Source organism: Solea solea, chromosome 17, assembly GCF_958295425.1.
Source record: "Solea solea chromosome 17, fSolSol10.1, whole genome shotgun sequence".
In the NCBI taxonomy this organism is placed as follows: Eukaryota; Metazoa; Chordata; class Actinopteri; order Pleuronectiformes; family Soleidae; genus Solea; species Solea solea.
In genome coordinates, this window is record NC_081150.1 from 4074419 (window position 1) to 4085595 (window position 11177).

Genomic DNA, 11177 nt, shown 5'->3' on the forward strand with positions numbered 1-11177 from the left:
CTGTCTCTCTCCTCTGTGCCCAGGGTCGAGCTCGCGACATTTTAAAAATGGCTTCCAGTCGAACCCGTCAAACTAAAAGCATCTCCGACAAAAGTAGACTAACACAGAACTTTCACAAAATAGAGAACACAGGTAAGTGGCTTAATTGAGCCTACACTTTTACACTTCCTTCTTTATACATATAAAATAGAAGAAGGACACACTTAATCATTTGGAGGACAATGTGAAGAGAATTCTAGAATTTTGGAAATTGGCATTCTACTCAATTTCATGGAAGCATCTAGATTCTCTAGAGTCAGTTGGCAGAAATAGGAAATACTATACAAATATTTGTTTGTGTAAGTGTAAAATGAATTTAACATAAAAATATTTGTTTTTTGTTGCTTAAGAATATTTATTTTACGTGTACTTTAGGCATGTACTTGATGAAGGACGCCATCTTGGTTCAGGTGTGTTAATTAGTATACAGTATTAATGTATAGTAGTGTAAAGTATAAAAGCCCATTTCCACCACTTGAAAAATGTATATGTATACATATATATATATGTATGTATATATATATGTATATATATATATATATATATATATTAGTAACTCATAATTCTGAGATACATTCTCATATTTTGACTTATTTCATAATAATTAGATACTTTTTGTTTATTATGACTTTGTATTTCATAATTAAGAGATGCCTACTCATAATTATGACTTACTATCTCATAATAATGAGAAACTTTCTCCTAATGTTGACTTATTATCTCATGATAACGAGATACTTTCTCATAATTATGACATACTAAATAGGCTTTCATAGTGAGGCATTACAACTTTCAAAACTGTAATAATATTACAATAACTAAGCAATTACTGCTGAGTGACTATATTACTCTATTGCAATTTGTCATTTGTCATTTGACAGCTAATTATTTTTTCAATAAAGTAGATTCAGTTCCAGAAGAAACTTGAACATCATGTTTTTATTGTATTTACTGACACATTAAGTAAAAATAATGAGGGGTGTAACATTACTTTTGATACTTCCTGGTGCAGACTGTATTTCACTTAATTTCCATTAAAAATACCATGGGTTAAAAAAAGAGGGGGAAAAAGAAAAAATTTCCTTAAATATTGTAAAAGAAATACTAAATAATACTATTATGAGCATGTATGATTTCAACCCAACTTGACCTACACCTTCACCTATAGTAATCCTGGCTTGTCCTATGTTAAATGTTTAAAACCATGACTGACTGATACAACTATAGGTCAAGCCAGGCCTTCTCTCTAATCCTGGATTCCCTATTTCTGATTTTGTGACACAACCCTCTGATGCTAATGTTTAAACACGCAGAAAGTCAAAGAACAGCTTTTTAAACATATATGTATCTTTATTTTATTAAGATTAAAGTAACACATGAAACAAGAGCCAGCACAAACCCAGTACTTATAAACTTATAATTTGTGTTAGTATTTACTTAGATGTATTGAAACCAATCATTTCAATTGTGTAAATAGCAGATTGCAGATAGCAAAGGGCGTTATTCACAGCAGCCATCTTGACAGATCTCAGGAGGAAAATCGCAGGTGATGACTGAATAAGTTACATGTCGCTTGGCATGTGCTGGCTTACTGTCACACATTCCTGACTGAGATGAGTGAAAATGTCTGCTGTAAATGAAAAAGCTGTGGCGGTGGGCGTGGTTGACAGTCAGCTGGAAGTGGAGGTGTGGAGGTGTGCAGGTGTTCAGGTGGCTCATGAAGCAGTGTCAGGTGAGCTGATTGTCACAGCTGATGCTCGTTTTGCTCTCCCTTGCAGTCGCAGCCTGGAGCCTGTGAGGCTGACTGCTGCACACTCTAAAGAAGATGCTGTTTTGTGGAAACCTGGACGTGTATTGGCCAAAGAAGCCAGGACGCAAGTGCGGTTAAGTTTGTATTTTATTTTCTTTATGTGTGGGCAGTAGCGTTGATAATAATATTCCTTATTAACTGTTTGTGGCCTGACCTGCATCAGTTGTTGAGTGAACTCATGGTGGAAGCATATTACTGCTGCGTCTTTATGTTTTGAGAACAGTTAGGGTAATTTCCTGCTGGGCCATTTTATCAAATGTTAGTGTACCTTGTATTTTTCTCCAAATATGTTGTTTCTTCTATCATAGTATTGCCAGAGCCTCCCCAAAACAAATCTATGACTTTTTAAGGCATTTGAATACCCCTTAGAATGAAATACCAGACCAAAATGGAAGGTCAGTATTCATTTTAAGCCCATATGGTAAATAAAAAAATAAATGAGAAATTTTCTATAATCTTTAACAGAGTTGAGAGCTGTGTGTACTCTGGATGCAACTGGCTATCTCCAACTTGGGCCTGCAAACCTGGTTAACCATCTGTTTTATGGGGAAATTAAAATCATGTTAATTTAAAGGGAATTTTTGCATTGTATTTCTTGTCCTGCCTTCCAATATAAATAATTTTAAATGAGGCTGCATCAACTAGCAGACATAGTAAAAAGGTAAGCAGTGATGCACGAGAATGACCAGTCCATGTTCATTGTTGACCATTTCTCCCAGCAGCCACATTTCTGCAATATTAATACATTTGCTTTGGTATATTATGATGATACTTTGTGTGATGCCATTTTATTCAGTGAAATGTTGAGTATTATTAAATATAGTACCTGAGAAATCAACATTGACAAGTGTGAAGCATTACACTGTATAATACATACTGGTACTGTTTAAACCTGCTCTCTGGCTCGTCTGAAAATCAACCCTCTTGCCACACTAGGTTTTGCATTTTACTTTGAAGGAGGAATTGCTGCGTGGTTTCCTGTTGTGATCTGTCTCTGTGGGTGTAACTTGATAAAGCGCTCTCCCTCCTTTTCTTCACAGCAGGTTGTCTGCTTTTTATTGCGGGTGATCAACCATCTGAGCAGGAGCAGGGGGACATCTCAGACTAGTGAGATGAGAAGAGTTTAGTGTGTGTGTCTAAAAGGGGCATTATTGTGAATAATAATAATAATAATAATGATAATAATAATAATAAAAACACTCTTGTGTATGTAGATCACATTTATTTCACCTGGCCTCTCGTTTCATAGATGAATTTGTTGATATAGGGAAATTATGTAAATCTAGAGTTCAAAAGTATATTCCATCTTGTCTAAGCAGAATCTAATCTGTTAAACCTTTTTTTTTTGCAGCATCACAGTATTCACACCAGCTGGTCTCTATAGCAGTTGCAGTGTCAGACCTTCTGCTCCTACATTTGTCATCATTAGAGCAACTGAGATCTGCACACTCCACACTTTACACTTCACTGTGGTTTACATTGCAGCAGCTCCCCCCTCCTGTGTGTGACAGACTGTGACAGCCAGTGTGTCTCTATGGAAACAAGTAAACTGTGCACAGGAGAGTAGGGAAGATGAGAACAAGAGTTTGGTGCAGGGACACAAAAGAGGCCATCAGGAGCGAGCACATGACCACAGTGAGTTTAGGAGTTGGATTGATTTATTTCTGTCAACTGAGAAGTGACGGTGAGTCAAATAACACAGGAGTGAGTTTTACAGCAATCGGCGTACAGTGTCCTGTTCACACATACACACTGCTGTTTTGAATAAGTGTGTGTGAGGTTGGATTTGCTCTTTTTTCTAACTCTTTGAAATCTGCAGAAATACAAATGAAGATGCTGTGTAAGGTAACAGAAGAATGTGAAACAAAACCATCAGAATGGGTTGAAGGATTAACATCTGACACTGTTTATAGCAGAATTTTAAGTGTTATAATAAAAGCTGGTATGTTATGTAACCTCAGTTTTTGGAGGCTTAACATAAGCTCGAGCTTATGCCTATCTCTCTTGTAAACAATGCTGTAAAACATTAAGACACATGATGTACCAAGACAATGTGGGCAAAAATGATCAAACGTAAGTTTTGTGTCAGTGTACCATAGGACATCGCTAATACATAGACCCTGAGATGCCACATCCACCACGATCTGCCAACAACTGTGGCAAAATGCAGACAAAACTGAGCACCTGGACTCCTCTGAACCATCCTGTGGCAAATGGCAAGGTCAGATCAACTCATCTCCTAACTAAATGGAAGCAATAGCTTATTTTATATTTAAGATTAATCCCAATGTGCAAGTCATAAGAAGTGTTACCACCACATGAAAACCTTTGTGACAAATGCATCTTGACTTTAGTGTCAAACTGAATTTTAAGATTGAAATGCTATTAAGACATTGTATGTGTGTGCATGTTTTTTTAATGTGGTTGTGTAAGGCAGTGATATACAGCCAGTGGTCTGAGCTCATTCTCACTGAAAATGTTGCCGTCTGCAAGAACACAATGAAACATAGATTTTAACCACAAAACAAACGGCTCCCCTAATAAAATCTATGCCTGTTAAAGTTTTAGATTTTCTGAAGCTTTGCTGTTTTTTGCCTCGGTGAGACGTCCTTTTCTGACTGGAAATGTAATTGTTCATTTTTAAAGCTCTTTCTTTTTAAACCTTTTAGTCCCAGCACTAATGAGTTCAAATGTGTTGTAACACAAACTTACCAAATGAGGCAACAGTGTAAAAGCAGCTCCTGTGTCCCCTCAAGCTTTTTCAAATTTCTGGTCAAAAAAGTCTGTATAAGAGATAAAGCAGCAGGCATATTCTCAATATTTTGTAGATTTAATCAGGTATACATTTTATTAGATGAGCCTTTTATAGATTGTCTAAAGTCAGTTTTTCTTGTGTCCCCACTGGCAACCATTTTTCCAGGGACAGCATTTAAAATCAAGTAAAACCCAAGATTAATGTAAGGTGGCAGTGTATGACAGAAAAAACACATCAGGTCCATTGGTGTAACAGAATTTCTCACCGTCACTTGAAGATTGATGCCAGTATTCTTCTCCCTCAGGTATTTGAAGAACGACGGACTCTTCTGGCAAAGTGGGTAAGTGTAGGTCACACCGGCAGACACAGTCAAAAATAATTATGTGCTGTTCACCAGGGCAGCTGATGTTCCTGAGTGTCATTGTGAGCAGACAGCTCCCCCTGCAGGCAGCAGACTTCACTTACCTGCTGCCTAGAGCCCTCTGCCTCTACATCTTCTCCTCCCTGGACCCTCGCAGCCTCTGTAGATGTGCACAGGTACACAAACTGAACATGAACTTGACCTGTTGGCTTGTTTACATGGAGGACTAACAAAGTAATGTACTGTGCGCAGGTGAGCTGGCACTGGAAGAACATTGTGGAGCTGGACCAGCTGTGGATGCCCAAGTGTCTGAGGTTCAGCTGGTGCATCAGTTTCTCCCCCTCACCGCTTAAGCAGGGCGTCTGGAAGAGACACTATATTCAGACTGTGCAGGAGCTGAGACTGACCCGACTGCAGGTCAGGAGATCGTTTACAGAATCAGCCCACTGGTCAAACATGACGGTGGCTCAGGAGGATGATAATAATACAAAAGAAACGCATGTTTCAAGGTACAAATGCTGTGAAGAATAATCAAAAATAAATTCCTTGATCCACCTCCAGAGTGCCACGTCCATGCAGTTTGTGATCCCAAAAGTAACAAGGATGAGCAGCAGACATGAGGATGAGTCAGAACCAGCCTTACTCACAGAGAATCATCCAGTGTCTGAGAAAAAAGCCAAGCAGCAGAGTGCTCTGCCTCCATGGAGAGATTCTGACAGACGTCCTAAAGACACACTGCGTTTTAACTACCTGGACAACCTGAGCCCCATCAAACAAGCCCTGAAAACGTAAGACTACGCAGCAGGCACATGAAGCACTTTACAGTAAACACAGCTTTGTGAATTAAAACATTATTTAACTGTAATGTGACAAATGTTGATGGAGGTACAAAAACAATTTGAAAATGAAAGTTTCTTTTTCCCTATATAATGTTGTAAGTTAAAGTGCCTTGAGATAATGTATGTTGTGATTTGGTACCAGACAAATACTGTTATTGTGATGCAGAGCTCAAACTTCTACTGCCTCATGTAACTCATGCCTAATGCCTCAGTCAGGACTGTTTAGAGAAATGTTAAAATAACAAAACTCAAACTTATGTCAAATACATTGGTGTATGTGTAAGAGACCATGGGAAGTAGATTTCTAGACAGTAATGGAGTTGCACATTAACGTAGTTTCAGAGATAAAAAGGCTTTAGCAACAAAGAAAATGAAGATGGAATTGATTGAAATAATAAAAATCAATTTTAAATTGAGGTTGTATTTTCTCTTTCTGCAGCCACATTAAAAGCCCAGCTCTCACCTGCCGCCACAACACATCGCAGCACACATCAGACGTCGAGAGCAAGAAATCCCCGTCTGAGGCCACTCACAAACTCTGCAAAGCCAAATCTCTGGTAAACCATGCTCCATTTATCATCGCTACAGTAACCCCACTGTGACGGTGACCTCCTTCTCCTCCTCCATTCTCTGGAGATGCTGCAACCAGCAGACGTCATGCATTATGGATCAGCATTTACACAGAGATGCATGTTAATGATGAGCTGCTCAAACAGGGAGGTGATGGGGAGGAGGTGTCCACATTTAGTTAATGATGGGGTTTGGGGGAGGAAAGGGTGAGATAGAGGACACCATGATATTTAATATTCAGTTGAAATCAATTTTTTTTTCTTCATATCATATTGAGTACATTTGTATTTTCATAAACACGTTAATTCAGATTTTGCTCACTTCTTGCAGATGTTCCTCAGTTCCAACTACAGACCCCAACATCCTCCTCTGCCTCCTCATCATCATCATGATGCCCAAACTCGGCCTCAACAGGACTCTTGTGGTAACAGTCATCCTGTCACTAAAGAGACCACCAGGAGCCTGCTGAGCCTGGCCCAGTGGAATGCTGGGGTCCGTCCAGGGCCCGTGAGGTCGGCAGTTCCCCAGCTGAGCGTGGAAACACTCACAGCACAGCTCTCCCAGTGAGTAATCACAGCTCCTCCACTCCTCTAGGCTCAATATGATGTAACCACAGCCAGAAATGCATAAATTATGGATTAAAAAGACTGAGTAGTTTGTGATTCTATTAGGAATGTTGTTTATTAACCTGATTTGATTGTTTTTTAGGTTCAAACATTATGGTTTTCTTTAACAAATGAATGCCCAATAGTGTAAATGTGTTAATAACCTCATTTCTACCCTCACAAGTCACTTTATTGGGTACAGCGAAAACCTAATAAAATGATAGGAGACACTCAGTGTGGTCCTCTGTTCCTGTAGTCCAGGCCTGGCCAACCCATGGCTCTCTTGCGCTCATATCAATGTGTTTTGTTTTTTTTCATGTATATGTGTACACATGTTTGCCTTAGTTCAATATCAAACGCACACAGGAAAACAATGAGGGAAAACCTAATTTTTGAGTAAACAATTTGTCGTTCGCTCTGAAATAAGAGGTCTGTGTGTGTGTGTGAGAGAGAGACAGAGTGAGAGGAAGGGATGGGGGGATGTTCATGTGTGCCCGTGTGTATGATGTGGCTCTTTGCAGTAACACTGTAAATAATGTGGCTCTTAGTCTGAGTGGTTGGCCCCCCTGTGTAGTCCATCTGCTTCAAGATTAGTCGTGCATTCAGAAGTGTGAGCTATACTTTTATACTTCTATTTTGAACCAGTCTGGCTGTTCTACTCTGGCAATAATGTGGTATTTAGACCATTTCCTGTAAACCATTGATATGGTTGTACATAAATAATCCCAGTTGACGTTCAGTTTGAATTTAAACAGGTCATCTTGACCATGTGTTACTTTATTGTACTTGAAAATGTAATTTATTTTCAATATTACATTTTTCCACACACTACAGTTAAGGTTTTTGTTAAACAGTCTACAACTGTCTTAAACCCCATTGTAGAGTAATCAATTATCATATCAATAACACCCAAACTGTTTGAAAGTCTCATGACAGAAGTGAGTTTCTGAGATAGTTTTCTCTCCACCTTTCTTGCTCAGTTTACATCAGGCGTTCGCTCTCCTTCTCCGCCTTCGGGAACCTGTTTGAGGTCACCGATCTTCCACAGTTCCTTGTTCCTTTGCCACTTCTCATTGTCCTTCTGCTTCTCTTGCTCAAGGTCTTTGACTTTTCTCCTCCACATGTTGTCTCTCACAGCCAGTTCTCTCTCCGCGATGCCGTGGAGTTGGCTCAGCTTGTCTTTCCACCTGGCTTCTCTGCTCTGCAGCTCAGTGATTTTCTGGGTGAGCAGAATGGTGTGGTACATTCCTAGTCTGAACGACTTCTCCTTGTCCCTCTTCAGAGCCTGGAGTTGGTCCTGGAGGATGCAGATGAGGCTGTTAGCCCTGGTCTCTGTCACTCTCCACTCCTCCTCTCTCTTTTGCCACCTCTCAGCGTCTGTCTTTCTCGCTCTCTCGACCTCCTTCAGCTGCCAGTTTTTCTCTGTCAACATGCTCAAACAGTTTAAATAGTCCTTGTTACGGACCTGCCTCCTCTGTACAGCGCGTTTGAGCTTTTTCTGGAGCAGGTTCTCTCTTTTCTGAAGCCGGACCATTTGCTCTTTGAGAGCCTCGTTCTTCTTTTGCAAAGACTCGCTGCCCTCAGGTCCTGTGGAGATGGTGTCTCTCACAGTCAGGGGAGTCGAGGTGACTTGGTCGGTCTGATGCTCCATGACTGGAAGAAATACTTGTTGAAGGTTTGTTAGATGTTGAGAGTTTTGTTGTTGTTCTGTTCAAGGAGAGTGATCTTGTTGAATACCTGGTCTGAAGCGATAAACTGCCTCCGGGGTTTAAGTAGTCTCAGTCCCCGATGATGTATCAAAGGACAACTTGATCACGTGACTTTACAGTCAATAACCGTTGTAGTAGAACTGCCATATGTGTATGGAAAATACAGTGGGTTTTTTTTTTATAAGTATGTACTGAATTAAATACAGGAAAAAAACAAATATATTTTTATTGGTTATTTTTTCTCCTGACTCCACCATTAGCTACAACACATTATACACTGTTAAAATTCCTCAGCAACACAAGTAGATATGAATGTAATGTCAGTTTGCACTTTGTCATACTTGCAGCTTAGTTTTCACAGTTCTTACAAAGGTAGGACAAAAAAAAAAACATAGTTTACACAAAATATGGATTTACAAAAAACGATAATTCATCTAGATAGCTTGCCAGTGTGGTTGCTAGGCAACACGATCAGCCTTGCTGAGCCCAGTCCTGCACCAGATTGAAGTAAGTTATAAAAACTGTAAGAGGGAACTTTTCCATCAAATAAATGTTCATTTATAAATAATTCTCCTTGAAAGTTGAGCAGGAAAACACTGTCTGTCTGAAGATAATTAGCTTCTTTCAAGTATGACAGTGTGGTCCTATATAATCTTCTGGTTAATGGAGTTGTTTATAATATATTATGTTTATATGCATATAGATTTAACAGAGCAGTAAAGTAGACATCGGAGGGAGGTCAGGGGCTTTTGTCGTGGAACAAGGAGGGAATTATTAGATTTTGTTGTTAATCCAGATTGAGGATTATATTAATCAGTTAACCTTGAGATGTGGGAGTAAATTATTGATACTGTGGGAAACTGAATAGCCTTGGCTGAGTTTTGTGCTCCCTGAGTACGTTATTCTGTTTCCCTATATCTGACAAATATGTGTTTAATTTAAGATGACTCATAAACCTATACTGTTTACTTCACCATTATGTTGCAGTCATTGTTTTATTTTGGTAACTTGAAGGAATTCAAGTGTTTGATGGATGATGGTGAGGTTGTCAGCTTTACTGTGTCGCCTACATTGTTTTAATTCATGTTTGGATAGATTTTAGGTTTTAACGTATGAATCATTTTAATCCTCAGGTTCACCACTGTTTGAAGTTCAACCATGGACTGTGGCTGCTTCACACACACAATAATGAAGAGCAGAATACATCGCCCTCGTCAGGAAGACATGAGAACTACACTTTGAGGACACAACTCATGGTTCCAGCCTGTGCTTTGCAACTGAGGTTTATTTTCAGGGTTTTGTTTTTTTATATTAATCACTTGATTAATCACTTGATTGAATTACTTAAAGTAACCCAGTAACATTCTTTTTTTTTTTTTAAACAGGAGTTTGCATGATCCATAAATCGGTTTTTATTTATATTAATTAAATTGTACTCCACAAAGCAAACACTAAACTGCTCAAATTAACAGCACCAATATATGGCAGTGTTTTCAATGAGTGAGCTACAGTTTTGTTTGTCTGGACTCACAAGGTCTTCTCCAGACAATGAAAGAAACTCCACAGGAAAACGTTACATTTTGGATTAAGCGAATGAACTTGAGCTGTATTATAATACCATAGGTCAACCATTTTTAAACTTAAGAACCCAAATTAAATCTTCTGTGGCTTACAGAAATATTTTACTGGCATGTTTTACCACTTGAACTATCACTCCGGTGTGTTTTGGTCAAATATGATCCCCAACTAATTAGGAGAGACATGTTTCGGTATGAGTGTTACAGATCTAAAGACTGTACTAATACAGGTAAGAAAAAGTTGTAAATGAAAATAATTTAAATTCCATGTTTTTTTTTACAACTTGCTTATGCTACGCGACCACTGCATGTGATGATAAATAATCCAATGGAAACGGCTTGTGTAAGAAAACGTACTACCTTTATTATCCAATCCACATAGTCTAATTCAGAATGCTGACTCATCTGAAAATCAGCACCACTCTTGCCACAGCATGTTTTACATTTTACTTTGAAGGAGGAATGGCTGTCAGGTTTCTGGTTGTGATCTGTGTCTATATGTTTAACTTGACAAAGCTTTCTCTCTCCTTTTCCTCTCAGCAGGTTTGTTGCTTTTATTGCGAGTGATCGACCATCTGAGCAGGAGAAGGACGACTTCTCAGACTAGTGAGATGTAGACTTCATCTGCTTCTACATGGTACTTTATTGTGTAGAAGTAAATAAAGTTCATGTAGATAACATTTATTTCACTCGACAGGTCGTGAATTTGTTGCGATAGGGATTTACAGTATGTAATATATTCTAAACTTTGTCTATGCAAAAACAAATCTGTCACACTTGTATTTTACAGCATCACCGTGTTCACACCAGCTGTTCTCTAGTTGTCGTCATTAGAGCAGTTAGAGATCTGCACACTCCACACTTTACACTTCACTGTGGTTTGCATTGCAGCAGCTCCCCCCTCCTGTGTGT

At 38.9% G+C, this 11177-nt stretch overlaps 1 pseudogene; it reads left to right on the forward strand.

Annotated features, from left to right (window-relative positions):
• Positions 1 to 23: 23 nt before the first annotated feature.
• Positions 24 to 9961, forward strand: LOC131443355 (F-box only protein 16-like; annotated as a pseudogene).
• Positions 9962 to 11177: the final 1216 nt, after the last annotated feature.